Source organism: Puma concolor, chromosome A2 (genome assembly GCF_028749965.1).
Source record: "Puma concolor isolate L17-30 chromosome A2, mPumCon1.1.hap2, whole genome shotgun sequence".
Taxonomy (NCBI): Eukaryota; Metazoa; Chordata; class Mammalia; order Carnivora; family Felidae; genus Puma; species Puma concolor.
Window position 1 is genome coordinate 110,712,690 of NC_141668.1, and position 26,906 is coordinate 110,739,595.

Sequence of the window (26,906 nt, forward strand, 5' to 3'; positions counted from 1 at the left end):
CCCAGGCGCCTCTGGCAGAAATGTTTAACATGTGTGTTCTGGAATTTTTAGTTATTTTACGGAAATGATAAAAGTTATTTTGAAATAGAACATAAGAATTACATGTGTTAACTTGGAAAGCAAGGAAACCTACATCTATATGCATTAAGTCAAGAAGACAGAAACTACTGCAGGTTTTTCAGTTATTTTATTTTATAGTTAGTTGCTCTGAGAAAACTTGCTTAGTGCTTGCTTGTTTGTTTTAATGGCTAAAAGAAATGTTTAGAATAGTTGGTTTCATTTTTTTCCAGTATATTACCCTAGGTATGCAGTGACAAAGTCACTGATATTCCCTGATCTGAAGCAGACCAGGACCTTTTTTTCAAGTTTGTACTGAAGTTCCCTCTCTCTCTCTCTCTCTCTCTCTCTCTCTCTTTGTATATGTGTGTGTGTGTGTGTGTGTGTGTGTGTGTGTGTATACACACATATACATACAGAAAAGTGCACATATTGTAGGAGTGAACCTCAATGATTTTTACCAAGTGAATATCCCTGTCTCTTGCATCTGGGACCATAGAGTTGGCCTAAGTTCACTTTCAGTAGAAACAGCCAGCTAGGCTCCTAAAGAGTTTGTGCCAAGTTTACAGCTCCAGAAGCTGTGTCTGAGAATTCTGGTTGTTGTCCATCCTCATCAACGCTTGGTATTTTCTCTTTCCTTTCTGTATTTTCTGTTTTTATTACTTTCTAACATTTTATTATATCTTTTCACTAATCTCTGCACCCAATGTGGGGCTCAGACTCAGAACCCTAAGATGAAGAGTCTCACGCTTTATCAACTGAGTCCGTCAGGAGCCCCTATTTCTGTACTTTCTAAATGGCTTGGGTGATTATTGAAAGGTATTTCATTATGGTTTTAATTTGTATTTCCTTGATGGATTTTCATCGGTTTAACGGCCCTTTGTGTCCCCTCAAAGAGAGGTTTTTAAGGCAGAGGAATGTTTTCAAAAGTGATAGAAGGGCAGGGAAAGGGATGAGTAGATATGACATGGAATCAGGGAGCGGCCCCTGCCTCTGTCCTAGAGAGCACTCCCAGTTAAGCGGAGGCACTGCTTCTGAAACGGAGCTTCCTCACCTGCTGCTATGAGTACCTGCATATGCTGGAGTCTACACCCTCTTGGTAGTTGACTTTCTGCTACTTTGAGAGTTGAAAACAGAAGGATTTTTCCTCACTTTTGCCTTTTAAATTCCTACCAGTGCCTCCCGTTTGAGGGGCCTATCAGGAAACCAGGCCAGAGAATCTGGAAGTGTCCTTTTCAGCACACCACCTTTCCCTCAGAGTAAAGAGAAAAGCTGGGAAGTCAGAAAGTAAACTGCATCCTGACTATGTCGATCCCAGTGCTCTTTACCTTAGCCCTCTAAATATTAAGGAGCAGGGGGAGGTTTGCAAGGATGGTAGCCATAGCAATCTGCATATCAATGTGCACCAACATTTTCAGGCAAATATTTAACCAATAGATTTCATGTGTGTAAGCCTTTTATAAAGTGCTCTGGAGAAATAAAAAGTAAAGTACTTGCCCTCATACCTTTCTAACTTCTTAGGGAATAAAGAAAAATACACATGGAACATCAGCAAATAATAAAGAAAATTGGGAGGTAAATTGTGATAGTAGACAATGAGTCCTGAATGATTTTTCTGAGAGCAGGAGAGAGGAAATGGCAGCTAAAGTAGTTGAGCATGCCATGGGGTTGAACTTGATCTCAAAAGTTAACACTGTTTGTAGAGGTGAAGGAAAGAAAGAACAGCATTCTGGGCCACAGGAGCAATATGAATGGAATAGAGAGCACAGGATTAGGCTGTGGCATCTTTCCAAAATATTAAGATCCTGTCTTATTTTGACCTCAAGTATGCTTTAGAAGAATAACACAGAGTTAACAACCTAAATTTTTATAGCAAGTTTGCTGTGAACTTAGAAATCTGGAAAGCACACTGCAGTAGGAATAAGGGAACTGAGATGTTCACTTGAGAGGGTAGAAACCTAAAAGGAATGCCTATGAAGTGTTAGAAGAGAGTGTAAACTTTTTTAGTGATTTGAAGAGGAAGAGCTTGAATCAATGCACTGCAGTTAGAGGTACTCAGTTATAAATTCAATGAAAAGGAATGTTTTAAGTTTATTTTGAGATAGGATACACAAGTGGAGGAGGGGCAGAAAGAAAGGGAGAGAGAATTTCAAGCAGGCGCCACGCTGTCCATGAGGAGCCTGATGTGGGGTTCAAACTCAGGAACCAAAAGATCATGAGCTGAGCTGAAGTCAGAAGCTTAACCAACTGAGCCACACAGGTGCCCCAGTGAAAAAGAATTTTTTGAACAATTGCTATCCAAAAATGAAACCCACTGCTCGTGTAGATGTAATATCTTGATCCCTGAATTATTCTCACAGAAATTAAGTGACCAAGTATATCAGGGAATTCCTGTAATCAGAACGAAGAGGATGATCACCAAGTCCCTTTTCAAAAAATAGGGGTAGGTGGGGTGGCATTTATCAAGAAACCTGAAAGCCGGCTAGTTTACACTTTAAAAACTGATACAATTAGTTTTTCCTACCTGTGTACTTTGTGCCAGGTGCAGTCAAGAGTATGGTGAATAAAATAATTCTGTGTTCTCTAAAACAAATGTGAAGAAACTTTAGTCTTAGAAGGTGCTCCATGAAAAAAAAATGAGTCTGAAGGAAAACAATTTTGAGAAATTCTGTATCCACTTACCTTTTTAATAGTAATTCACAGAATATAAAAGTTTCATGGCTCTGTGATGTCCTTTAATAAATGACTTTGCTTAATCTCTGAATCATGCAGCGTTCTCCAAATTTATCTCAAAAAATAATCTTCTGTTTAAAGTACATCAACATTCTGGATCTGGTGTTTCTACAGAACTAATTTTGGGGGTACAATTTAATTATAACCACAACTGCTGCCTATGGGTGCCTATGGTTCTAGCAAAGGAAATAGATAAAACACAATCTGTTTCAACATTGGAGAGGGGCAGAAACTCATTTCTGGAAAAGGTAGTACATACCTAGAACCTATAGGATAGGTTATATTACTGGGAAAGAGGATGGGAAAAGAGTGTTTGAGACCTAGGAAACTCCAAATGTGAGGGGCTACTTGTGATTATGATACATTCTTGAACAGCATGGCACATTTTTAAGAAATGCTTAATATGGAATATATATTTAATGTATATTTAACACAGATTTGTTTCGTGTCTCACATTTTTTTGTAAGCCCACTACAAAGGTTATTGACACACAGAAATAATGGCCCAAATGTGGGAAAGAAATGTGGGGGCGCTCTGGTCAGAAACCTTTGCTGGAATGGTCTAACATGAACCTCTTCTCTGTTTAAATGTTTTTAGTCACTGAAAACACTCTTATCTCATGATGCATTTTTTCCTCCTTATAGTAAGATGAAATCCACCTTTCTGTAACTTTCACCTGCCCCAGGTCTGCATTCTTGAGCTGCAGAGAAAGAACTCTGGGCTTTATTACTGTGGGAGTACCAGAGTCATTTTCTATTGGTGATGGAATTTAAAATAAGGATCTATGTAATGGAGTTTTCAGTTGCTCTGCACATTAATTTTAATACCAGACACTTCACCGCTTTTAACATGTGAAATATATCTGTATGTCTTAAAGTTTTCTTAAGACTACAATATAAATATTGAGTTTTATAGAACCTGTATTTATCAAGGGAGTATTTTGGGGATTTGGTTTCAGCATCTTTTTGTAAAAATGTTAGATCTTAGGAGTATTTTCATAATTCAGCAGGGTGTGCCATGTTAATGGACATGAGCAGCAGGATCCTTGGACCACATACTAGAATTACTCCTCAGAGTGCTTGTAATTTCAATTCCAGAGCCTAATGATAGCTGTAATCCAGTTGTTTGTCTTCTCTTTTTGAAAGTGATTCACAGCTGCCCACTGATTTTGGAAATCTATTTCTTTTGCTCAATTCGAAGTTGGTAGTCAAAATTTAAATTAAAGTGGTATTGGAAAAAGACATGGTAGGGATTGAAAAAAAAGGAATGGGGGGCGCCTGGGTGGCGCAGTCGGTTAAGCGTCCGACTTCAGCCAGGTCACGATCTCGCGGTCCGTGAGTTCGAGCCCCGCGTCGGGCTCTGGGCTGATGGCTCGGAGCCTGGAGCCTGTTTCCGATTCTGTGTCTCCCTCTCTCTCTGCCCCTCCCCCGTTCATGCTCTGTCTCTCTCTGTCCCAAAAATAAATAAACGTTGAAAAAAAAAATTTAAAAAAAAAAAGAAAAAAAGGAATGGATAGACAAATATTTTCTATGAGCAAAAGATGCTTTTAAAAGCCACTTAAATCACTCAGGGACAAATTAGAATTTTCTTTCTTCTTTTTCATCTCAGGCTTCAGTGTTTAGAATACTAAAGTTGAAGGAAAATATATTCTTCTCTTGGTTGAAATTAAATGGTTTTAAATTGCTCAATAACTTCCAATTCTAGTTTAAACATGAGATATATGCAGTATATCTTCACACGTTGTATGTATGTGGTATAATTGGTATTTCAAAATTAATATGTATAAAACTTTTCTTTAAATGAGTCAAAATTACTTTGGCTCAACTTTTAACAGAATTCAAATTTTAGATATGCTCTAATTCCATTGGAACAAATTCCATGATTTTATAAAATGAGGAAACTGAGTCGAGTAAAAGTTAAATAATTAATATTAGAATTAGACGTGGAAAGGTCTCGAGTATTTTCACTCTATATGGTTGGTGTGCTTTTTTACTTACTAAGAGACAAATAGTGTTCCAACAAATGTAAAATTGTTTTGATTATTCAAATAGTGATAGGAGTCTTACTTTAATAAATATGGTTCAGTTCAAGAAAAAAGAGAAATCAAAATATGAAAATAAAACTTAAATAAACCTAAATCACATATGATGTGATACTCATATTTCTAATTCTCATGGTTTTTTTTTGTTTTTTTTTTGTTTTTGTTTTTTTTGTCATCAGGGAAATCATCTTTTGGGATCTTATGAAGAACTTCTTATGGTAAGAACATATAATCAACCAAAATTTTATAAAAACGATCATAACATGTTTATTGCATGACATTCTCTGTGTTTTCAGATACAATGTCCAATAAACAAAGGGCTGAGAAAAAGTAGATTGCTCGTCTTTACATTCTTTTTTCCCATTAACCTGATTTATTGATTTATTGACTTATTGGTTTGAAACATAACCTGGTTTATTTTATTATAGTCCCTATCGCCACCAGATTGTTAATTTGTTTATACCTTTGTTGACTGTCTTTATCACTAGAAGGTACTTCCAGGGGTGCTAAAATGATTACTTACTGAACATCGGACCTATACTAGAATTTTTTGAATGGATGGCTTATACCAATATAATGATCACCTATTATGTACCAGTCACTGAGCTAGATTGCTTCAAAGAAACGTTTCCATTTATCCTGATAGTAAACCTAAGAGGTAGATATTAGCTCCATTTTATAGTCAAGGAAGTCCGAGAGCAGGAAAATTATTTGCTCTCGGTTGTTATTATTAATAAGGTGCTGGAACTTGAAGTCTCATTTAGCAATGTCAGATATCAAGCTCTTATGGAGTAGATAGCCTGAAACTCAAAATTTGAAAACTATGTAAAGGAGAAAATGAACAGGAAAACTTACACAAAGTCCAGAAACAATGTTTAAACACAAATTCCATTTCAGAAAACCTCACTGATCACTGATCCTGGGATATCTGCATGTGATCCTGGATAACTGATTCCCTAGTTCCAACTTATTCATGCATATTTGACACATGTCTAGCAAAATGAATAAACTTTTTGAAATGGAATATAAGCTAGTTTTAATTATATAGGTGCTTATTAACCACTTGATTCCGTATTTGTCTTGTGAATAATAGAAACATTGGTAGACCGAGAGGGTATTATACCAAGTCAAAGAAGTCAGAGAAAGACAAATACCATATAATTTCACTAATATGGGTAATCTAAAAAACAAAACAAATGAATAACAAACTGAACAAATGGATAAATGGACAAAACATCAACTAACAAAGATTCCTAAATAGATAGAACAAAGTGATGGTTGCCAGAGGGGAGGTCGATGGCAGTAAAACTGATGTTGAAAGAGAGTGATATCCCTGAGTAGAGTGAAACCAAGAATTAGCTAAATCAAGGCAAGACGGAGATATAGAGTAAGTTAAAAGTAAATTAAATAATTGCTTTTTATTGATGTGTGTAAGCATCCTTACTCTTGTTGTTGTTGTTGTTGTTGTTACGGTTAATGCTGGTATATCTCTGAAATTAGTAATCTTGCTTAGTGTATCTAAGAAACATATGGTTTCCTCATCATGTTCTCTTCCTTTTGAAATTTTTGTGGATTGAAATAAACCTTTGGTTTATTTACTACCTATATGTATTGAAATGAGTGCCAGGTTTACATTCATAGATCAACTTGTAAAGGATTGGAAGTATAGTGTTTTCCTTAAGGACTAAGGACACCCGTCTAATTTGCTGGGCTATGGCACACCAAAGTGCCAGGGTATGTTTTATAGCATTTGTTACTAATCTAATAATCTGCATTCCTCTGGTGAGGTGTACATGCTGGCCTGGTACCTTACCTCCACTCATCTAACCTTAAACCCTGAGGAAAAACCCCAATATTTTGCAAGATAACCATGTGGGAAGGAGATTGTTCTGAGTAACCCAAAAGTATCATCAAATGTGTATTTATGTACAGAGATTGTGTGTGTATATGTATTTATATGTGCATGTATGTGTATAACTACAAATAGTAAACTACTGCTGTATCATACAAAACTTGTAGAGTTGAAAGTCAAGACGGGGAGACTAAAAAAAGACTACATTTGCTGAGTTTTAAGGAATTATTAAGGAGTCCTTTAAGATTCACATTCAAAAATTTGAAAAGAAACCAGTCTTCTCTCTTCTTTGTTCCATTCTCTCTTCTCCCCTCCTCTCCCTTCCACTCCCTCTCTCTCCCTAATATGTATGTACATGACCAGAAAGTAAATGTTTGAACTTGTGAATATGGAAATTTTGTCATTTGCATGAAATTAGAATGTTGGAAGAATCATCTCCTATAAATTGGTATCTCTAAGATTTGTAAGATCTTTGAAAGAGTGATTGAAGTAGAAACTAAAATCTTCAAGAAATGAAGAGGAATAACACAAGGGATAGGAGCTGACTCTCAAGAGTGGTATGCGGTAATATCTGATGACATGATTCAAAGCTAGAGTAATTCAGAGAGAAGGAAGAGGGAATAATCTAGAACTGGAGATGAGCTGTAAAGAGAACACTTGTCCCAGTACAGTCTCAAGCGTGTGAGGAAGGACGGGGTAAAACAAAATGATCCTTTGGGAAAACACTTTTCTCAGAGAAGATCCAGGGCTCCTTTGAGCAAGATGAGGAAGGGAACATTCAGAGTCAAGTGTCAAGATCCTGGGGACTTTGAAGATGATGCATTGTGAATTGCACAGAACACAGTGGGCAAGTTTTAGGAACTGTGGAAAGCTGAGAGAGGGGGAATAAACAGGAGCTGTGCAGAGTCTAAAGGGGTGGAAGTGTGGGAATTGAGACCAATGTCAGGAGGTTTTGATGATGATCTGAAAGAAGCCAGAACAGAGGGTGTGGGGGTAGTGGTCTTATAGAAGGGAGAAGTGGTGAGAACCTTTTTGTGTCTGGGGTACCCTGTGTACTACTTGTGAAGGCGGTGGGAAGCAGGAAAAGTCCAGTATTGTACCCATGCACCTCTCTTTTGACCATAGTTGTGGAAGCTTTTGACATCTGCTGAAGGGTTGGTTCTCTCTTAATCTGGGAGCGAAATGTTAGAATTTTGCAGTAAATTTCTAGTTCATATAATACTTATTTTTAAAGTGAGTAATAAAAAAAATTACTTATATTCTGACCAGGCCAATTGTAATTTCTTGAGATTACGTGGGAAGAGATGGTGGGCATTATCTCAGGGTTTCCCACAAAATTTTACATTGAATAGGAATCTTGTTTAGATCAATCTCAAATTATTTTTCCTTATTTTCCCAAATTATTTTGCATTAAGCAATAGGTGGTTATGTTTAAAAGCTATCCCTTTTGTATTTAATTTCTCCCTTGACTTGATTAAGCTCAACAAGTTTTCACTGCAAGATTTCTCTCACCAGGAGGTCTTTCACAGCTCTCCTTGTTATCCTTCCTCTTCTTTTGGTTGTCTGGTAATGAAATCATCATCCTATCTTTTACAGCATCACAGGCTGATAACAGCATGAACACTGTCAGAGGATTCTTGCTCTCATTAAGCTTTTAATGTCTTTATTGACTTTAAATTTGAGAGGCTTTTTTAATAACGAGAAAGAAACATGTTTGTATGTTGGGTTAATAGCATTGTATTAAGTAGACTGTAGATGATATTTGGGGGGGGGGGAGGATAAGCTTTTCTCTTATCCTAATCAGAAATGAGATGTTTTCCATTTCTGAACTCCTTGTTTTTAAAGGAGACCTTCCACCATATGAATTACACTGTAAACATTGCACTACTTTCTAGAAGATTTTAATACTTCCTAGAAAGATTTTAAGAAGCCAGTGACTCTTAGGTGAAGCTCTCTAAACACCATTTTAGCTGATTTGTCTATGTTTTTAAAATGCAGTGAACAAGTATTTATTGAACACCTCCATTGTGCTATGCACTCTTCTAAGCAATGAGCATCATTGGTGCTTCACGGAAAAAAAAAAATGTGGTTGCTCTCAAAGAACCTATATTATAGTAGCAGAGATACACAATGAACAGGTAAACTGATTTAAATAATGTTCTTAAATTGTCAATAGTTATATGAAACATGAAAAAAATTAAGCACGATTACATGATGGCGTGTCTGGTGGGATGGAGGGTGGGAACGCCCAAGAAGGTGGTTAGAGAAGGTTTCTCTGCACAGCTGATAATTCAGCCAAAAGAATTATTTATTACATTTAATCTTTTTCTCACTAGGTTTGGAAAACTGATTACATCTGCATATTGAATTAGGGTAGCATATCAGTATTTGGCATTGAAACTAATGGGAAGAAATAAAGATTTATTTTAAATAGTAAATAACTTACATAAAAGGATACACTCAAATATATTTACTTTTATTTGAGGTTCTTGAAATAATTAGAGCCTTGCCATAAAGGCGAAAAATGAAACAGGTAAACATGCACAAAACCTGGATGTAACTCCACTGTGGGTAATATTCTATAGCTCTCCAACTAGTTGACACTAGTCACATGTGACTACTGAACATTTGAAACAAGGCTTGTATCTCACACTGAGATGTGCGGTAACATAATCTATTTCAAAGACTTAGTACAGCAAAATATGTATATATGTATGTATATACATTACAGGTTGACATAATATTTGGACATATTAGGTTTAATTACATATATAATTAAAAATTATATATAATTGTACATATTCAATATATAAATATATAAATAAATATATACACATATAGAATTAATTAATTTTATTGGTTTCTTTTTACTTTTTAAAATGTGGCTACTAGCAAATTTAAAATTCTTTTTTGTGGTCACATTTTATTTCTATTGGTCAACACTGTTCCATAGAATTGCTAGTACCTCAAGCATATTGCAGAGAATTTGCAGCCTAGTCATTTAGGTGAATTAAATGTTCGTGAAAGATGGCATATTTTCCAATTTACATGACAAAATCCAAGTAGAATTTATTTAAGACAAAATAATACTGAGGTTATATTATAACCAATGTCTATTAATGTTTGGAAATAATGTGCTAAAACAGAATAATCTTTGAAATCTAGTGATTTTTATATGCTTTTAGGAAAAAGAGCATTCTAATTTGTTGGGAGACATAGATTGTCGTCTAGAATACCTAGCTACATTGTCTAAGTTAAATGGATAATTTTTCATTCTTCATGACCATGTACAGTCTGCACTAAAAGTTAGCTGTATTTTTTAGGGACCACCTTTGGGTATAAATAAGTGTTAGCTTTCGTAAATGAAGCGATTCTAACTGGAAATTGGATTGATAGTTTTCATCTCATCCAAATATCTTTGCACACAGACTTGGCCTAAGTAATTCAAGCAGTCATACCATCAGAAAAACATGTTCTCTACATTGAAATAGTTCTGATGAGAAAGAGGTTATCTTCTCTTGTCACTTGTTTGCTTGCTTGCTTGTTTTACACAGCCATTCCCCATGCTTGTAAGGCCTATTTTAAAGGCAAAAACACTCAGAATAAAATATTATACCTGTTCACAATGACCAGTTTAAGGTAAATAGAAAAGACAGACCCAGTTTTAAGGTCTTTAAGCACATCAAGTTTCTATAGAGTTCTTGACTCGACAGAGCACGATACTACCCAGTATGGTAAATATTTTTTTAGAATTTCCAAATGTTAGGGTTCTTCCAGGCCAAGTGGAATCCTCTTTAATAGTGACTAACTGCTTATTTGAGAATAAGCTCTTGTGATGGAGATTTTTCCTGAAGGATTACCTGTTTTTTTATTCCATACATAGGGGAATCTCTTGTTGGTGTTGCTGAAATTTCTAGTCTTTGCATAGTGATCACTGTTATTGCCTAACAGTTACTCTAATACTTAGCGACCTAAAGCAACAGTTTTGTGAGCCTCACTGATTCTATGCGCTAAAATTTTAAGGCAGTCTGGAGCACCTGGATGGCTCAGTTGGTTAAGCGTCTGACTTCAGCTCGAGTCATGATACCGTGGTTCATGGGTTAGAGCCCCACCTCGGGCTCTGTGCTGACAGCTCCAAGCCTGGACCCTGCTTCAGATTCTGTGTCTCACTCTCTCTTTGCCCTTGTCCTGCTTATGCTCTTTCTCAAAAACAAATAAACATCAAAAAACAATGTAAAAATTTTTAGGGAAGCCAGAGCAGACATAGATTTTCACTGTTTAGTGATGACAGGGTCCTGAGCTGGAGAGACTTCACACTTGCAGGTGAATGTACAGTTTCACCTGGAGTTGTCTTAATTCACAAATATGGCAGTTCATTTCCAATATTAGCTTGGACCTTAACCTGGATTCTCAAATGGTGCATCTACCTGTGGTGCTTTCATGGGTCTTAGGCTTCCTCATAGCATAGCTTCTTCAGATTGGTTAGATCCTTACATGTCATTTCAGAGTTGTGCAAATGAGAGTTAGGGTGAACAAGACAGAAACTGCACTGGTTTCTGTGACTTAGCTACAGAAATCTTACAGCGTCTCTGCTGCCCCTTGTATTTGTTGCAAGCAAATTACAAACCCACCCAGACTCAAGGGAAGGTGGGAGCATAGACTTTATCTCCTGATGGAAGACGTATCAGAGAACTTGCACACATGTTTTGAAACCTTCAAATACTGGAGGACCAATCTCTCTTCAGAATGAGTATTAGGCGCCTAGGTGGCTCTGTCGGTTTAGCGCCCAACTTCATCCCAGATCAGGCTCTCATGGTTAGTGGGTTTGAGCCCCGCATCGGGCTCTGTGCTGACAGCTCAGAGCCTGGAGCCTGCTTTATATACTGTGTCTCCATCTCTCTCTGCCCCTCCCTCCCCCACCCCCCCCTCAAAAATGAATGAAAAAACGGTTAAATAAATGAGTCTTGAAAGATAATTACAGAATTGTAAGGCAGGTTCTAATGAAACAGCTGTTTTTCTGGTAGTCTAATACAGATAATTAGATGATTTTTATTAATGGGTATTGGGGGTGGTAGGAGAAAAGTTCTTTGATCCATTAAGAAATTAACAGGTAACTAATTTTTTGGAAACTTGAAAAGATTTGGAATTTAAACTTTCAGCATCAAATCTTTTTTTGATTTCTCTATAACTTTCATTTTCCTCAAACTTTATCTTTTTTAGTTCTGAAAATAAATGCATTAGTCTCATTTTTTGAATAAATATTTATTTTATGCGTATACATAATAGAAAATTAACCCCTCTTGAATGAGACTGTGATCTTTGGATAATCATTATTTCTTTCATTCTTTAAGCTTTTGAAACTGATTTAGGATTATATGCTTTCTTATTTTTAAAATAATCACTCTCTGAAATGATCTTTGAAATACTGTGTGCTCATCTGTTGCTTTCATGCACATATAAGATGCATCTCTAATTACTCCCTCAGAATATTCCAGTGGGTACAAATACATGGATCCTACTTTTATGGAATTTACATTTTTAGTGGAAAGATACATAGAATAAATAAATATGTAAGTGACAAAAAACATCAGGAAGTCATAAGTTTTATGGGGAAAGAAAAATAGGGTAAAAAAAAAGACAGAGAGCAAGTATAACAAGATAATGTGATAGGACTGGAGAGAAGGTGCAATTTTGACTTAGATTAGAGCATCAGGGAAGATCTCAATGGAATTACAATATCTGAACTGGAACTTATATGATGGGATAGCTGGAGATTTGTGAAAAGTCTGGGAGCTAGTGGCGACTGTATTGGTTGATTTTATGTGTTAACTGAGCTATAGAATGCAAACAGCTGGGAAAACATTATTTCTGGGTGGTCAGTGAGGGTATTTCTGGAAGAGATTAGCATTTCATTCAGTAGACTGAATAAAGACCTGTGCCCTCACCAATGTGAGTAGACCTCATCCAATCTGCTGAGGGCCTGAATAGAGCCAAAAGACAAAGGAAGGGCAAATTCACTCTTTCTCTTGAGCTTGGATATTCATCTTTTCCTGTGTTCAAATATCAGAGCCCCTGGTACAAGGGCCTTTGGACATGGATTGAATTATACCAATTTGTGGAGGGAAGATTACGGGACTTTTAGATCTCTGCAACTGCATGAGTCAATTCCTATAGTAAATCTCCCTCCCTTCCTTATCTTTCTAATCTGTGTGTCTACATCTTATTAGTTCTCTTTTTCTAGAGAACCCTGGCTAATACAGGGATGATGTCAAGTAGAACAGCCTTACCAATCATTTACTACCTCCGTGTGTGTGTGTGTGTGTGTGTCTAAATTCCAATCTCATAGAAAGCTTGATGCTACCCAAACATGAATAGGGTTCATCCCTTAACACTTATTCCCCGTTGCCTTCCTCTACTTTTCAGGAAAAAAAAAAAAAAAGACAAAAATCAATAACAACAAAAGGAAAACAACTTCTCTTTTAAGATCCAAGTCAGTTAACTACTTGTCTTTTTCTCACCTTACAAAAAGTCACTTTCCCTTCTGTCTTTTCAGAATGTTTTACCACATCATATCGTGTTGTTGGTATTTGTGTGTTCTTTTGTTGTTGTTGTTGTTTAATTTTATCACTAAATGGTAATACATTTGTTTTTCTGTTTTTTATTTTTGTGGGGTTTTGTTTTGTTTTGAGGGGGGGTGCTTGTGCCCACCTCCATTTTTGGCACATAATAAACTAAAAACTAACAAAAGTGTTTCTTTAATGTAGTTTTGAATCCAAAACCCATTTTCTTTTAATGTTAAGAGATTGCTGTTTGACAGTAAACATTTGACCATATGTTGTTTTTGGGTCTTTATCAGCCCACCAGAGTGACATGATGGGGAAAAAACCCTGATAATTCACCTGGGACAATTTTAGAACTTGAAAGAAAGAAAGTTTAATGGATTGACTATATTTTTTAGTCAGTGATGAAAAACAACCCCTGAATGAGAGGATTGATATTTGTTGTAGGAGATTTGCAGCTTTTCTAACACATTCTACCAACTAATCCCCTCCTGTTAAGTGGAAATGTGTTTTCAGTGTCCTGTTCTCTGAAGAACTACTCCGAGTCATTCTTTGGTAATTATAGGTTAGCTTGTCTATTAAGAACTGTGAACTAAAAATAACAAGTTGTGATAAAGCCTTAAGTGTGCATTCTCATACAAGAAAAAAAACAGGGGAGGAAACATACTTTCTTCCCTTTGTTTTCATAAAACTCTTGCATCCTAGTTTTTCTCCTGTCTCTCTTCATCTGATTTTTAATTTTTAAAATGTATTTTGTTTAACTGCTTTGGGTTCTCTTCTTATTTAACTATGGTTCTCACCTCAAGTTCAAAGTTTATTTGATTATTTTCTCTCTAAATTGTTGCTACTGAATGCTGTATTGTTATTTTCGTTTACAAATCAGAGGAGTGATGACAGGAACAACTGAGTTGTTTCTAAAGAAACAGTTCAGAGTTTCTAAAGAAATCCCCATAATTGTCAATTGATAATACTTGTATTTTTGTGAATCTACTGTCTGCACAATAATGTTTTGAAAATATCTGTCTGGATTTTAATTTTTTTTAATGTTTATTTTTTTGAGAGAGGGAGGGACAGAGTGTGAGTGGGGGAGGGGCAGTGAAAGAGGGAGACACAGAATCCAAAGCAGGCTCCAGGCTCTGATCTGTCAGTACAAAGCCTGATGTGGGGTTGAACCCAGGAACCGCGAGATTATGACCTGAGCTGAAGTCAGACACTTAACGGACTGAGCCGCCCAGACATCCCTGGATTTTAATTTTTTATGTCATCCACCTCATTGACAAACTAAGGTTAGTTTCCTGACTGCTCTGTAATGATGTAGTGCTGACACGTCATCCTCGTGATCACTTTTTATTTCCTTTAATGTCACCCTTTTATAAAAATGCTGTTTATCAATCCTAAAATTTCGAATTCTACTTTTTGAAACATTTTCTCAGCCTTCATCAGTATCTACATTCTTCCCATTGTACCATTAGGGGAGTTGACCACATACAGTTATTATCATATCTCATTGTATGTTGTTAGAGATTTTAAAATATTTGTAAGTAATAATGGACATTTCTCAAAAGAAGTAACCATTCTAACTTGAAATTCTTATTACCTCTAATGCATTGTATATAACAGGTTATACAATGAAGCTTTGTGGCAAATTGATTTTCAGGAGAAAATAGTTTCATGAAATAATGTGGTAGACCAAAATACAAATGAAGAAGATGACTTTTCACATGTTCTGATAAAATATAAATGTTCTCATATTAAACTCCTTTAGTCTTACACTTTGGTATTATAGAGTCCCTGAGTTCCAATAGTCCCACTAAAGCCTGCTTGAAGTAGATAGGTTGTACACAAAGGTAAAGTTTAAATGAATTAATCTTGGATTAAGAATTGTATTCAAAACATGAATTCAGTGCAAACCCTGAAGACTGAAGAGCTACTCTTTGAGAGGTTGTTAATACACAATGAAGATGGTAGCATCATTCTTGTTGAGTTGATGACCTTCTTAATTACGTGTTGACACATGTATTCAACTGAAGTTAATAATTTGTTGAATTACTGATCAGCCTAGAAATTCTTATGTCAGCTAACAGACTTATGTTGAATGCCACAATTGAAAAGACTGAGAAGCAAAAATGTATGGTGTCCATTACCTCTGTCAGTCAATGGGTTTTCTTATGACTCAACATAATCATTGAGTGTATCTTAACTGCAAGGCTCTGGTGAACACGTATCATATGGTATTTAAATAAAAACAAAATACTCGTGACTTTGAGGTGGAGAAAATGCTTAATGCAGTTCATAGAAAGTAACTCAATATCGAGGTTTTTTGACTCTTAGTTGGATCTGCATTTTCTGGTGAAAAGGTTCTTTCAGTTAAGAGGTGTGACTTAGATAATGTCATAAAACTGAAGCAACTGAAGCAAGAGTTAGGAACGTGTTGCCATGTAATCAGAGAACTGAGAAGATGGGGGCTTGAAGTGGAGAGATAGTACCTTAGCACATTCGCAGCAATCTAATTAAGAACAAAAACGTCCTAGGTGATGATAAGTGAGACAGAAATGTGTTTGAAAGCATTAGAAAAGTGTAAAAACCAATACTACTCTCCCTAAAAATCAATTTTTGACAAATACATGCAAACAGGCATTTATGCAATTAATAATAAAGACCAAATACATAAAAGTGACATCTCAACACACACTGGCATGAATTATGATTGTAATACCCAGAGCAATATAGCATATAGCATAAAGCAGGTGATATAGAGAGAAAATTTGGCCTGATAACCTGAAATCAATCCTTAGAAAGACCAGTTTGAAGATTTCCAATACTTAAGGTACTGAGAAATCATATCAGAAACCCACTTTGGGGCTCCTGGGTGGCTCAGCTGACTGATCGTCAGACTCTTGATTTGGCTCAGTTTATGATCCCAGGTTGGTGGGACCGAGCCCCGCATCAGGCTCCATGATGAATGTGGAGGCTGCCTGAGATTCTTTCTCTCTCCAACTGCCCCTCTCCCCAACTTGTGTTCTGTCTCTCTCAAAGAAAAAAGAAAAAAAAAAAACAAAACACAAATCTTTTTATCATGACAATAAATATAATTATGCTTTAAGTAAATAACCCCATAAATGTTCTGTTATTGCTAAACGATGAGCAATTATCTAATCAATTAGCAGTTACAATAAAATTCATTCATAAAGAATCCATCTAGTAATTGAATAAGAAAGATATTTGTACAGTGTGAACCATCCTTGTCTCTGTTACTATTAAAGCTAAGTTGAAAAGGTCAGGTTGGAATCATCCCTAATGGTATACCAGGGTGGCTCAGTCATTTAAGCATCCAACTCTTGATTTTGGCTCAGGTCATGATCTCACGGTGCGTGAGATCAAGCCCCAAGTCAGACTCCGTGCTGCTCTCAGCGTGTGCTGCTATCAGCACAGAGTCTGCTTGGGTCTCTCTATTCCCTCTCTCTCTGCCCCTGCCCCACTCAAGCTCTTTGTCTCTCTTTCAATAAATAAATAAACTTAAAAGAAAAAGAAGTATCCCTAACAGCTTTGCTTCAGCAAGGCTTGTTTCTTGTCCCTGCTCATTATATTTAAACTTAAACCTATGGAGAATATATGCTGGTGTGAAAATATTTAAAGAAGGAGGCCACTAGACAGGGGTGGCTCTAATGCCTCATTAAGCAAACCAAACACTAAGCCAGAGTCCGTGCATTTGAATTCAAGAAAATGAACCCTGAGGACAGCCAGTCACAGCCACCTAGGCTTTCCCAAATCAGGCAACTGCTTAAGCTATAACCAGTCAAATAATTGCTTTGCTTCTTTTTCTCCTCTATAAAAACCTTGCCCCTAGCTTCTGTGGGTGGAATGCTTCCAACTATTCTTGGTTTGCCTTGCAATTCCATTAGACGTGTGATCAAATAAGCTCTTGAAAAATTTATCTATCTCAGTCTTCCTTCTTTTTTTAAGTTTAATTATTTTGGGAGAGCGAGAGAGGGAGAGAGGGAGAGAAGGAGAGCTAATCCTTAGCAGGGCTGCATTGTCAGAGCTGAGCTGATGCAGGACTCAAACCTATGAACCTGCGAGATCATGATCGGAGTCTAAACCAAGGGTCTGACACTTAACCAACTCAGCCACCCAGGTGCTTCTCAGTTTTCCTTTTCATATGGGAGAACATGGCTAATTATAAGATAAAATATTCTTTGTAGAAATTAAATCCTATCAGAGAGATTAAAAACAAGCCTTCCTTAATATATGCTAAGTAATTTAAGCCTGTATATTATTACATTGACAGTTTGTACAGTTTTAATTTCTACAGAATATATGAAGTGAGAGTGATCATTGCTGTGTGTCCGTTAAGACTATTTTGGTTGCAAGGTACATAAAATTTAACTCGAATTGCTTTAAACAAAAGGCAGAATCATTATCCCTGGAAACTGAGACTTCCAGCAGTATATATAAACTCATTAGCTGCTTAATTCAGAGGATCAAACAATGTCCCTCAATCCATTTGTTCTCTCCAGACCCTGGTTCTCTTTCATATAAGCTCCATTGTCAGGTAGACTTCTTGTGTTTGCAAGTTGGGTACCACTAGGCCAACTACTGCAAAGAAAGCAGATGAATTCTCTGTGGGAAATCTTAGTAAAACCTGCTTTAGTTGGTTCTCATGAGGTCAGTGTGTATCCTTGAGCCAATCACTGAGGTAGACAAATGTGAGGCTTTTGTTGGCCAGGTTTGAGTCATATGCCAGGCCTGTACCTATGAATGGAATCAGTTTCATGGGAACCACATGAGTTGAGAGTAGGAGATGAATATCTCCCCAAAAGGGAGTCAATAGCCAAAAACTTGTATTAACCACTAAATGATAGATCTAGAATCACCTGGGTACTTTTATACAGGAGCCTCAGATAGCTTTGCCTTTAAGAATGGATGGCCATGACTCTTTAATAAATAAGAGAATGGAGGGACACGTGGATGGCTCAGTTGATTGAACATCCAACTCTTGATAATGGCTCAGGTGATGATCCCAGTGTCGTGGAATGGAACCCCACATCAGGCTCCCTGCTGCGTGTGAAGCCTGCTTAAGATTCTCTCTCTCTCTCCATCTGCCCATTCTTTCTGCTTCTGCATGCATTCTTTCCCTCAAATAAGAAAAAATCAATGTGTCTACAAAAAAAAAATCAATAAATACGAAAATAGAGACTGAAGAAGCTTTCAGAATCTTGAATGTTATGGCCACAAATAGAATTACTGTCAGTGAAGAGAGCACTTTTATTTTTTATTTGTTTTTCAATTTTTAACTTTTTGTAAATTTAGAAAGAGCATGAGTAGAGGAGAGGGGCAGAGGGAGAGAGAGAGAGAGAGAGAGAGAGAGAGAGAGAGAATCCCAAGCAGTCTTCATGCCCAGACAGGAGCTTGACCCAGACTTGAACCCAAGAGTTTGACATTTAACCAACTGAGCTACCATGTGCCCCGAAGATACTGCTTTTACAAAATAAAAAGATCATAAATTCAGGCAAACTAATAAACTTAGTTACTCTTACTAAATCATAATTAATCACACTAAAAAATTTACAAACCTATTTATTCCAGAATCAACTGTTTCTGAACACTGGATTACTAGAGAAATATGGATGATTTTTAATTACATTTCATATGTAGTTTCAGGTGTTGGTTTTTTTTTTTTATTGTTTAGGAAGAGGTAAAACTTCGACACCAGATTATCATGGTACCCTAAAGATCTCTTGTGGATTTTCTTTGGTTTCCTGAACTTCAGATTTACAAAAAATCATCAAAATCCAGGGAACCAAAAGTGAATAGACAGAAAGTTTACCACTTTGAAAGTATAAGCTTTACTGGAGATGTTGTATCCTTCATTTTCTATAGAGCCTATGGTAAATCTTTGGTTGGTGCTTCATCATTTAATCACTTTGATCAGTTTATGTGTGTTTGATTAGGTAAAGTTGCAACTATTGCTTGTGGTGTGATTTAGTAAGGAAACATGGTCTGGGGTCAAGGAGGAGAGAACAGGGAAGGGGAGTGAAGGGAGAAGAAGAGAGAGAGGAAGAATTGTCTGGAACATAAAGTGAAATATCCTCATATGCCAGATACGAGAGACTCAAATATCTTTTGATCTGTGGAAAGTGTGAAGTGTATTTCTATTAGAATGGAAATGCCTCGCAGTGTGAGCTTTCTGCGTTATAAAGAAGACAATTGGTTTTCTGTTCATGCTCCAGCCTTATCTTTTATCATCAAAGGTGTTGCTATTTTGGTATGAGGTCCTGAATGTGATGACCACATATGACCTTCACAGATCCTGAGTGGAATCCAGTGGGTGGTTATGTACACTCACACCTGTGTTCTCTCAGACACAATTACTTATACTCAGGATCACTTTATATCAGCTGTGTTAATGACGTTGTATCATTCAGTGATACCATGATCACAGCTTTTGACACTGATTTTCCTAAGTATGGCATCAGTTTTCTTACAAACGTATTACCTTCTTCTTTTCTCCCACTAAGCTCCATTTTATTTTGATTGTGAGGTTAATTTTCACTAAGGCTGAGTGAAATACTGAAGGGAAAATAGAGACTGACAACTTCAACAAGAGAGGGAAAAGAAAGTGGCAGAAGATTTCACAACAAATGTAAAGGAAGATATGGCAACATTGGCTGTGTGGTTAAAATTAAAAGGAAGGGAAATAAATGCTTGGAGACTCAACTGTGAGAAAGTACTGGAGTTTTACTGTTAAAAGGAGGTTGAATGGGCCCCTTTTTGCTTTTCCTTGGAGTCTTTTTTTCTTTAGCCTATTAGGCAACTGTGAATATATCATTAGAATTGTCAGTTAATTTTAAAAAATTATTTAACTGTTTGCTGGAGAAGAGTGACTTGTAAATAATGAGATGAATGAAACCAAAGATTATTGTATCATATGATCCACGTTAACTTCAGGAATATATTATTTGAACTTTAAGGAAAGTTGAAGTGGGTGATCTCTAGAGAACTGCAGTTGTGTGTGTGTGTGTATATATATATGGATATGGATATGTGTCTGTAGTGTTTGTGTTTTATCTTTCTTTTTAATTAAAGTACTTTTGTGTTGATGTGATTTAAGATTGGGCTTGCTGAGAGTAGTTACTACCCCATAAGAACTACCTCTTGAAGATCTACTTATTTAGTGGTGAGGACAGGACTTTAAAGCTGAGAAAATTAGAAAATGTCACACACTCTGCACATACTCTCAAGAACTGGAGAGCGAGGTTTAGGGAAGATGGCGGCTTAGGAGGATGCTGGGCTCACCGCGCATCCTGCTGATCACTTAGATTCCACCTACCCCTGCCTAACTAATCCAGAAAACCACCAGAAATTAGCAGAACATAGTCTCCGGAGCCAAGCGCAGACGAGAGGCCCACGGAAGAGGGTAGGAAGGGCAGAGAGGTGGTGCGAAATCCACAGACTGGTAGGAGAGAGCCAGGACGGAGGGGCGGCCTGCAGGCCAAGCAGAGACACCGAGTCTGGCTCGAAAAAGTGGAGGTGCCTGACGAAGTGTGTTCCGACAGCAAGCGGGACTTGCTTAGCATCTGGGAGGTCATAAGTTAACAGCTCTGCTCGGAAAGCGGGAAGCCTGGAGGACAAAGGGAGGGAGAGTTGCTGAGCCCCGGGACGACAGAGCTCAGTTTGGCAGGGAACAAAGGCGCTCGCCAGCGCCATCTCCCTCGCCCGTCCCCCAGCCAAAATCCCAAAGGGAACAGGTCCCTGCCAGGGAACTTGCTTGCTCCGCGCAAACACCCAACACGGTGCTTCTGCGGAGCCACCCCTCCAGCAGCGGGTCTGACTCCCTCCCGCTGCCACAGGGCCCCTCCTGAAGTGGATCACCTAAGGAGAAGCGAGCTAAGCCTGTCCTTCCAGCCCCCGTGCACCTTGCCTACCCACCCCAGCTAATACGCCAGATCTCCAGCTCCACAAGCCTGGCAGTGTGCAAGTAGCCCAGAAGGGCCACACCACCCCACAGTGAATCCCGCCCCTAGGAGAGGGGAAGAGAAAGCACACACCAGTCTGACTGTGGCCCCAGCGGTGGGCCGGGGGCAGACGTCAGGTCTGACTGCGACTCCGCCCACCAGCTCCAGTTATACACCACAGCACAGGGGAAGTGCCCTGCAGGTCAGCACCACTCCAGAGACTATCCAAAATGACCAAACGGAAGAATTCCCCTCAGAAGAATCTCCAGGAAATAACAACAGCTAAGGAACTGATCAAAAAGGATTTAAATAATATAACAGAAAGTGAATTTAGAAAAATAGTCATAAGATTAATCGCTGGGCTTGAAAACAGTATAGAGGACAGCAGAGAATCTCTTGCTACAGCGATCAAGGGACTAAGGAACAGTCAGGAGGAGCTGAGAAATGCTTTAAACGAAATGCAAAACAAAATGGAAACGATGGCTCGGATTGAAGAGGCAGAGGAGAGAATAGGTGAACTAGAAGACAAAGTTATGGAAAAAGAGGGAGCTGAGAAAAAAAAGAGAGATAAAAACATCCAGGAGTATGAGGGGAAAATTAGAGAACTAGGTGACACACTAAAAAGAAATAATATACGCATAATTGGTAACCCAGAGGAGGAAGAGAGAGGGAAAGGTGCTGAAGGTGTACTTGAAGAAATAATAGCTGAGAACTTCCCTGAACTGGGGAAGGAAAAAGGCATTGAAATCCAAGAGGCACAGAGAACTCCCTTCAGACATAACTTGAATCAATCTTCTGCACAACATATCATAGTCAAACTGGCAAAATACAAGGATAAAGAGAAAATTCTGAAAGCAGTAAGGGATAAACGTGCCCTAACATATAAAGGGAGACCTATAAGAATCGTGACTCATCTCTCTTTTGAAACTTGGCAGGCCAGAAAGCATTGGCACGAGATCTTCAATGTATTGAACAGAAAAATATGCAGCCGAGAATCCTTTATCCAGCAAGTCTGTCATTTAGAATAGAAGGAGAGATAAAGGTCTTCCCAAACAAACAAAAACTGAAGGAATTTGTCACCACTAAACCAGCCCTACAAGAGATCCTAAGGGGGACCCTGTGAGACAAAGTACCAGAGACATCACTACAAGCATAAAACATACAGACATCACAATGATTCTAAACCCATATCTTTCTATAATAACACTGAATGTAAACGGATTAAATGCGCCAATCAAAGACAGAGGGTATGAGAAGGGATAAAAAAACAAGACCCATCTATTTGCTGTCTACAAGAGACTCATTTTAGACCTGAGGACACCTGTAGATTGAGAGTGAGGGGATGGAGAACTATTTATCATGCTACTGGAAGCCGAAAGAAAGCTGGAGTAGCCATACTTATATCAGACAAACTACACTTTAAATTAAAGGCTGTAACAAGAGACGAAGAAGGGCATTATATAATAATTACAGGGTCTATCCATCAGGAAGAGGTAACAATTATAAATGTCTATGCGCCGAATACCAGAGCCCCCAAATATATAAAACAATTACTCACAAACATAAGCAACCTTATTGATAATAAAGTGGTAATTGCAGGGGACTTTAACACTCCACTTACAGAAATGGATAGATCATCTAGACACACGATCAATAAAGAAACAAGGGCCCTGAATGAGACATTGGATCAGATGGACTTGACAGATATATTTAGAACTCTGCATCCCAAAGCAACAGAATATACTTTCTTCTCGAGTGCACATGGAACATTCTCCAAGATAGATCATATACTGGGTCACAAAACAGCCCTTCATAAGTATACAAGAATTGAAATGATACCATGCATACTTTCAGACCACAATGCCATGAAGCTTGAAATCAACCACAGGAAAAAGTCTGGAAAACCTCCAAAAGCATGGAGGTTAAAGAACACCCTACTAACGAATGAGTGGGTCAACCAGGCAATTAGAGAAGAAATTAAAAAATATATGGAAACAAACGAAAATGAAAATACAACAATCCAAACGCTTTGGGATGCAGCGAAGGCAGTCCTGAGAGGAAAATACACTGCAATCCAGGCCTATCTCAAGAAACAAGAAAAATCCCAAATACAAAATCTAACAGCACACCTAAAGGAAATAGAAGCAGAACAGCAAAGGCAGCCTAAACCCAGCAGAAGAAGAGAAATAATAAAGATCAGAGCAGAAATAAACAATATAGAATCTAAAAAAAGTGTAGATCAGATCAACAAAACCAAGAGTCGGTTTTTTGAAAAAATAAACAAAATTGACAAACCTCTAGCCAGGCTTCTCAAAAAGAAAAGGGAGATGACCCAAATAGATAAAATCATGAATGAAAATGGAATTATTACAACCAATCCCTCAGAGATACAAACAATTATCAGGGAATACTATGAAAAATCATATGCCAAAAAATTGGGCAACCTGGAAGAAATGGACAAATTCCTAAACACCCACACTCTTCCAAAACTCAATCAGGAGGAAAGAGAAAGCTTGAACAGACCCATAACCAGTGAAGAAATTAAATCGGTTATCAAAAATCTCCCAACAAATAAGAGTCCAGGACCAGATGGCTTCCCAGGGGAGTTCTACCAGACGTTTAAAGCAGAGATAATACCTATCCTTCTCAAGCTATTCCAAGAAATAGAAAGGGAAGGAAAACTTCCAGACTCATTCTATGAAGCCAGTATTACTTTGATTCCTAAACCAGACAGAGACCCAGTAAAAAAAAGAGAACTACAGGCCAATATCCCTGATGAATATGGATGCAAAAATTCTCAATATGATACTAGCAAATTGAATTCAACAGCATATAAAAAGAATTATTCACCATGATCAAGTGGGATTCATTCCTGGGATGCAGGGCTGGTTCAACATTCGCAAATCAATCAACGTGATACATCACATTAATAAAAGAAAAGATAAGAACCATATGATCCTGTCAATCGATGCAGAAAAGGCCTTTGACAAAATCCAGCACCCTTTCTTAATAAAAACCCTTGAGAAAGTCGGGATAGAAGGAACATACTTAAACATCATCAAAGCCATTTTAGACAAGCCCACAGCTAACATCATCCTCAATGGGGAAAAACTGAGAGCTTTTCCCCTGAGATCAGGAACACGACAGGGATGCCCACGCTCACCGCTGTTTTTTAACATAGTGTTGGAAGTTCTAGCATCAGCAATCAGACAACAAAAGGAAATCAAAGGCATCAAAATTGGCAAAGATGAAGTCAAGCTTTCGCTTTTTGCAGGTGACATGATATTATACATGGAAAATCCGATAGACTCCACAAAAGTCTTCTAGAACTGATACATGAATTCAGCAAAGTTGCCAGGATACAAAATCAATGTACAGAAATCAGTTGCATTCTTATACACTAACAATGAAGCAACAGGAAGACAAATAAAGAAACTGATCCCATTCACAATTGCACCAAGAAGCATAGAATACCTAGGAATAAATCTAACCAAAGATGTAAAAGATCTGTATGCTGAGAACTATAGAAAGCTTATGAAGGTAATTGAAGAAGATAGAAAGAAATGGAAAGACATTCCCGCTCATGGATTGGAAAAATAAATATTGTCAAAATGTCAATACTACCCAAAGCTATCTACACATTCAATGCAATCCCAATCAAAATTGCACCAGCATTCTTCTCGAACCTAGAAGCAATTCTAAAATTCATACGGAAACACAAAAGGTCCCGAATAGCCAAAGTAATTTTGAAGAAGACGACCAGGGGCGCCTGGGTGGCTCATTCGGTTACACGGCCGACTTCAGCTCAGGTCATGATCTCACAGTCCGTGAGTTCGAGCCCTGCGTCAGGCTCTGTGCTGACAGCTCAGAGCCTGGAGCCTGTTTCGGATTCTGTGTCTCCCTCTCTCTCTGACCCTCCCCTGCTCATGCTCTGTCTCTCTCTGTCTCAAAAAAATAAATAAACGTTAAAAAAAAAATAAAAAAAAAAAAGAGAAGAAGACCAAAGCAGGAGGCATCACAATCCCAGACTTTAGCCTCTACTACAAAGCTGTAATCATCAAGACAGCATGGTATTAGCACAAAAATGGACACATAGACCAATGGAATAGAATAGAAACCCCAGAACTAGACCCACAAACGTATGGCCAACTAATCTTTGACAAAGCAGGAAAGAACATCCAATGGAAAAAGGACAGTCTCTTTAACAAATGGTGCTGGGAGAACTGGACAGCAACATGCAGAAGGGTGAAACTAGACCACTTCCTGACACCATTCACAAAAATAAACTCAAAATGGATAAAGGACCTGAATGTGCGACAGGAAACCATCAAAACCCTAGAGGAGAAAGTAGGAAAAGACCTCTCTGACCTCAGCCGTAGCAATCTCTTACTCGACACATCCCCAAAGGCAAGGGAATTAAAAGCAAAAATGAATTAATGGGACCTTATGAAGATAAAAAGCTTCTGCACAGCAAAAGAAACAACCAACAAAACTAAAGGGCAACCAACGGAATGGGAAAAGATATTTGCAAATGACATATCGGACAAAGGGCTAGTATCCAAAATCTATAAAGAGCTCACCAAACTCCACACCCGAAAAACAAATAACCCAGTGAAGAAATGGGCAGAAAACATGAATAGACACTTCTCTAAAGAAGACATCCGGATGGCCAACAGGCACATGAAAAGATGCTCAACGTCGCTCCTCATCAGGGAAATACAAATCAAAACCACACTCAGATATCACCTCACGCCAGTCAGAGTGGCCAAAATGAACAAATCAGGAGACTATAGATGCTGGCGAGGATGTGGAGAAACGGGAACCCTCTTGCACTGTTGGTGGGAATGCAAACTGGTGCAGCCACTCTGGAAAACAGTGTGGAGGTTCCTCAGAAAATTAAAAATAGACCTACCCTATGACCCAGCAATAGCACTGCTAGGAATTTACCCAAGGGATACAGGAGTATTGATGCATAGGGGCACTTGTACCCCAATGTTTATAGCAGGACTCTCAACAATAGCCAAATTATGGAAAGAACCCAAACGTCCATCAACTGATGAATGGATAAAGAAATTGTGGTTTATATACACAATGGAGTACTACGTGGCAATGAGAAAGAATGAAATATGGCCCTTTGTAGCAACGTGGATGGAACTGGAGAGTGTGATGCTAAGTGAAATAAGCCATACAGAGAAAGACAGATACCATATGTTTCCACTCTTATGTGGATCCTGAGAAACTTAACAGAAACCCATGGGGGAGGGGAAGGAAAAAAAAAAAAAGAGGTTAGAGTGGGAGAGAGCCAAAGCATAAGAGACTCTTAAAAACTGAGAACAAACTGAGGGTTGATGGGGGATGGGAGGGAGGGGGAGGTGGGTGATGGGTATTGAGGAGGGCACCTTTTGGGATGAGCACTGGATGTTGTATGGAAACCAATTTGACAATAAATTGCATATATTGAAAAAAAAAAAAAAAGCACAGCTCCTATCCATGGGCTCAAGATGTGCTCTGAGAAGGACAGTGGGCACAGGACATTCACATCGGCAGTGTCACACTCAGGGACATGGCATCATGAGCGGAGCCAGCCAGACATTTGAATTACAATTTTTCTCTCTACTTCTGCATTGTGTTTAAACAGAGCCCATAAAATTGATTTCCTATAAAAGAGACATCAACTGGGAGCATGGGACAAACACTGTTACCATAAA

General features: G+C 38.0%; 2 long non-coding RNA genes across 2 annotated transcripts in view; one reads left to right on the plus strand and one right to left on the minus strand.

Annotated features, from left to right (window-relative positions):
- LOC147583412 (uncharacterized) overlaps nucleotides 1-26,906 on the minus strand; it is a 380,385-nt gene that overhangs the window by 274,152 nt on the left and 79,327 nt on the right. The gene's annotated exons all lie outside the window — the stretch shown is intronic.
- LOC147583421 (uncharacterized) overlaps nucleotides 1-26,906 on the plus strand; it is a 192,158-nt gene that overhangs the window by 6,243 nt on the left and 159,009 nt on the right. Inside the window, exon 2 of the long non-coding RNA XR_015248187.1 lies at nucleotides 5,011-5,049. This is a non-coding gene — a long non-coding RNA (uncharacterized LOC147583421). The remainder of the gene's footprint in view (nucleotides 1-5,010; nucleotides 5,050-26,906) is intronic.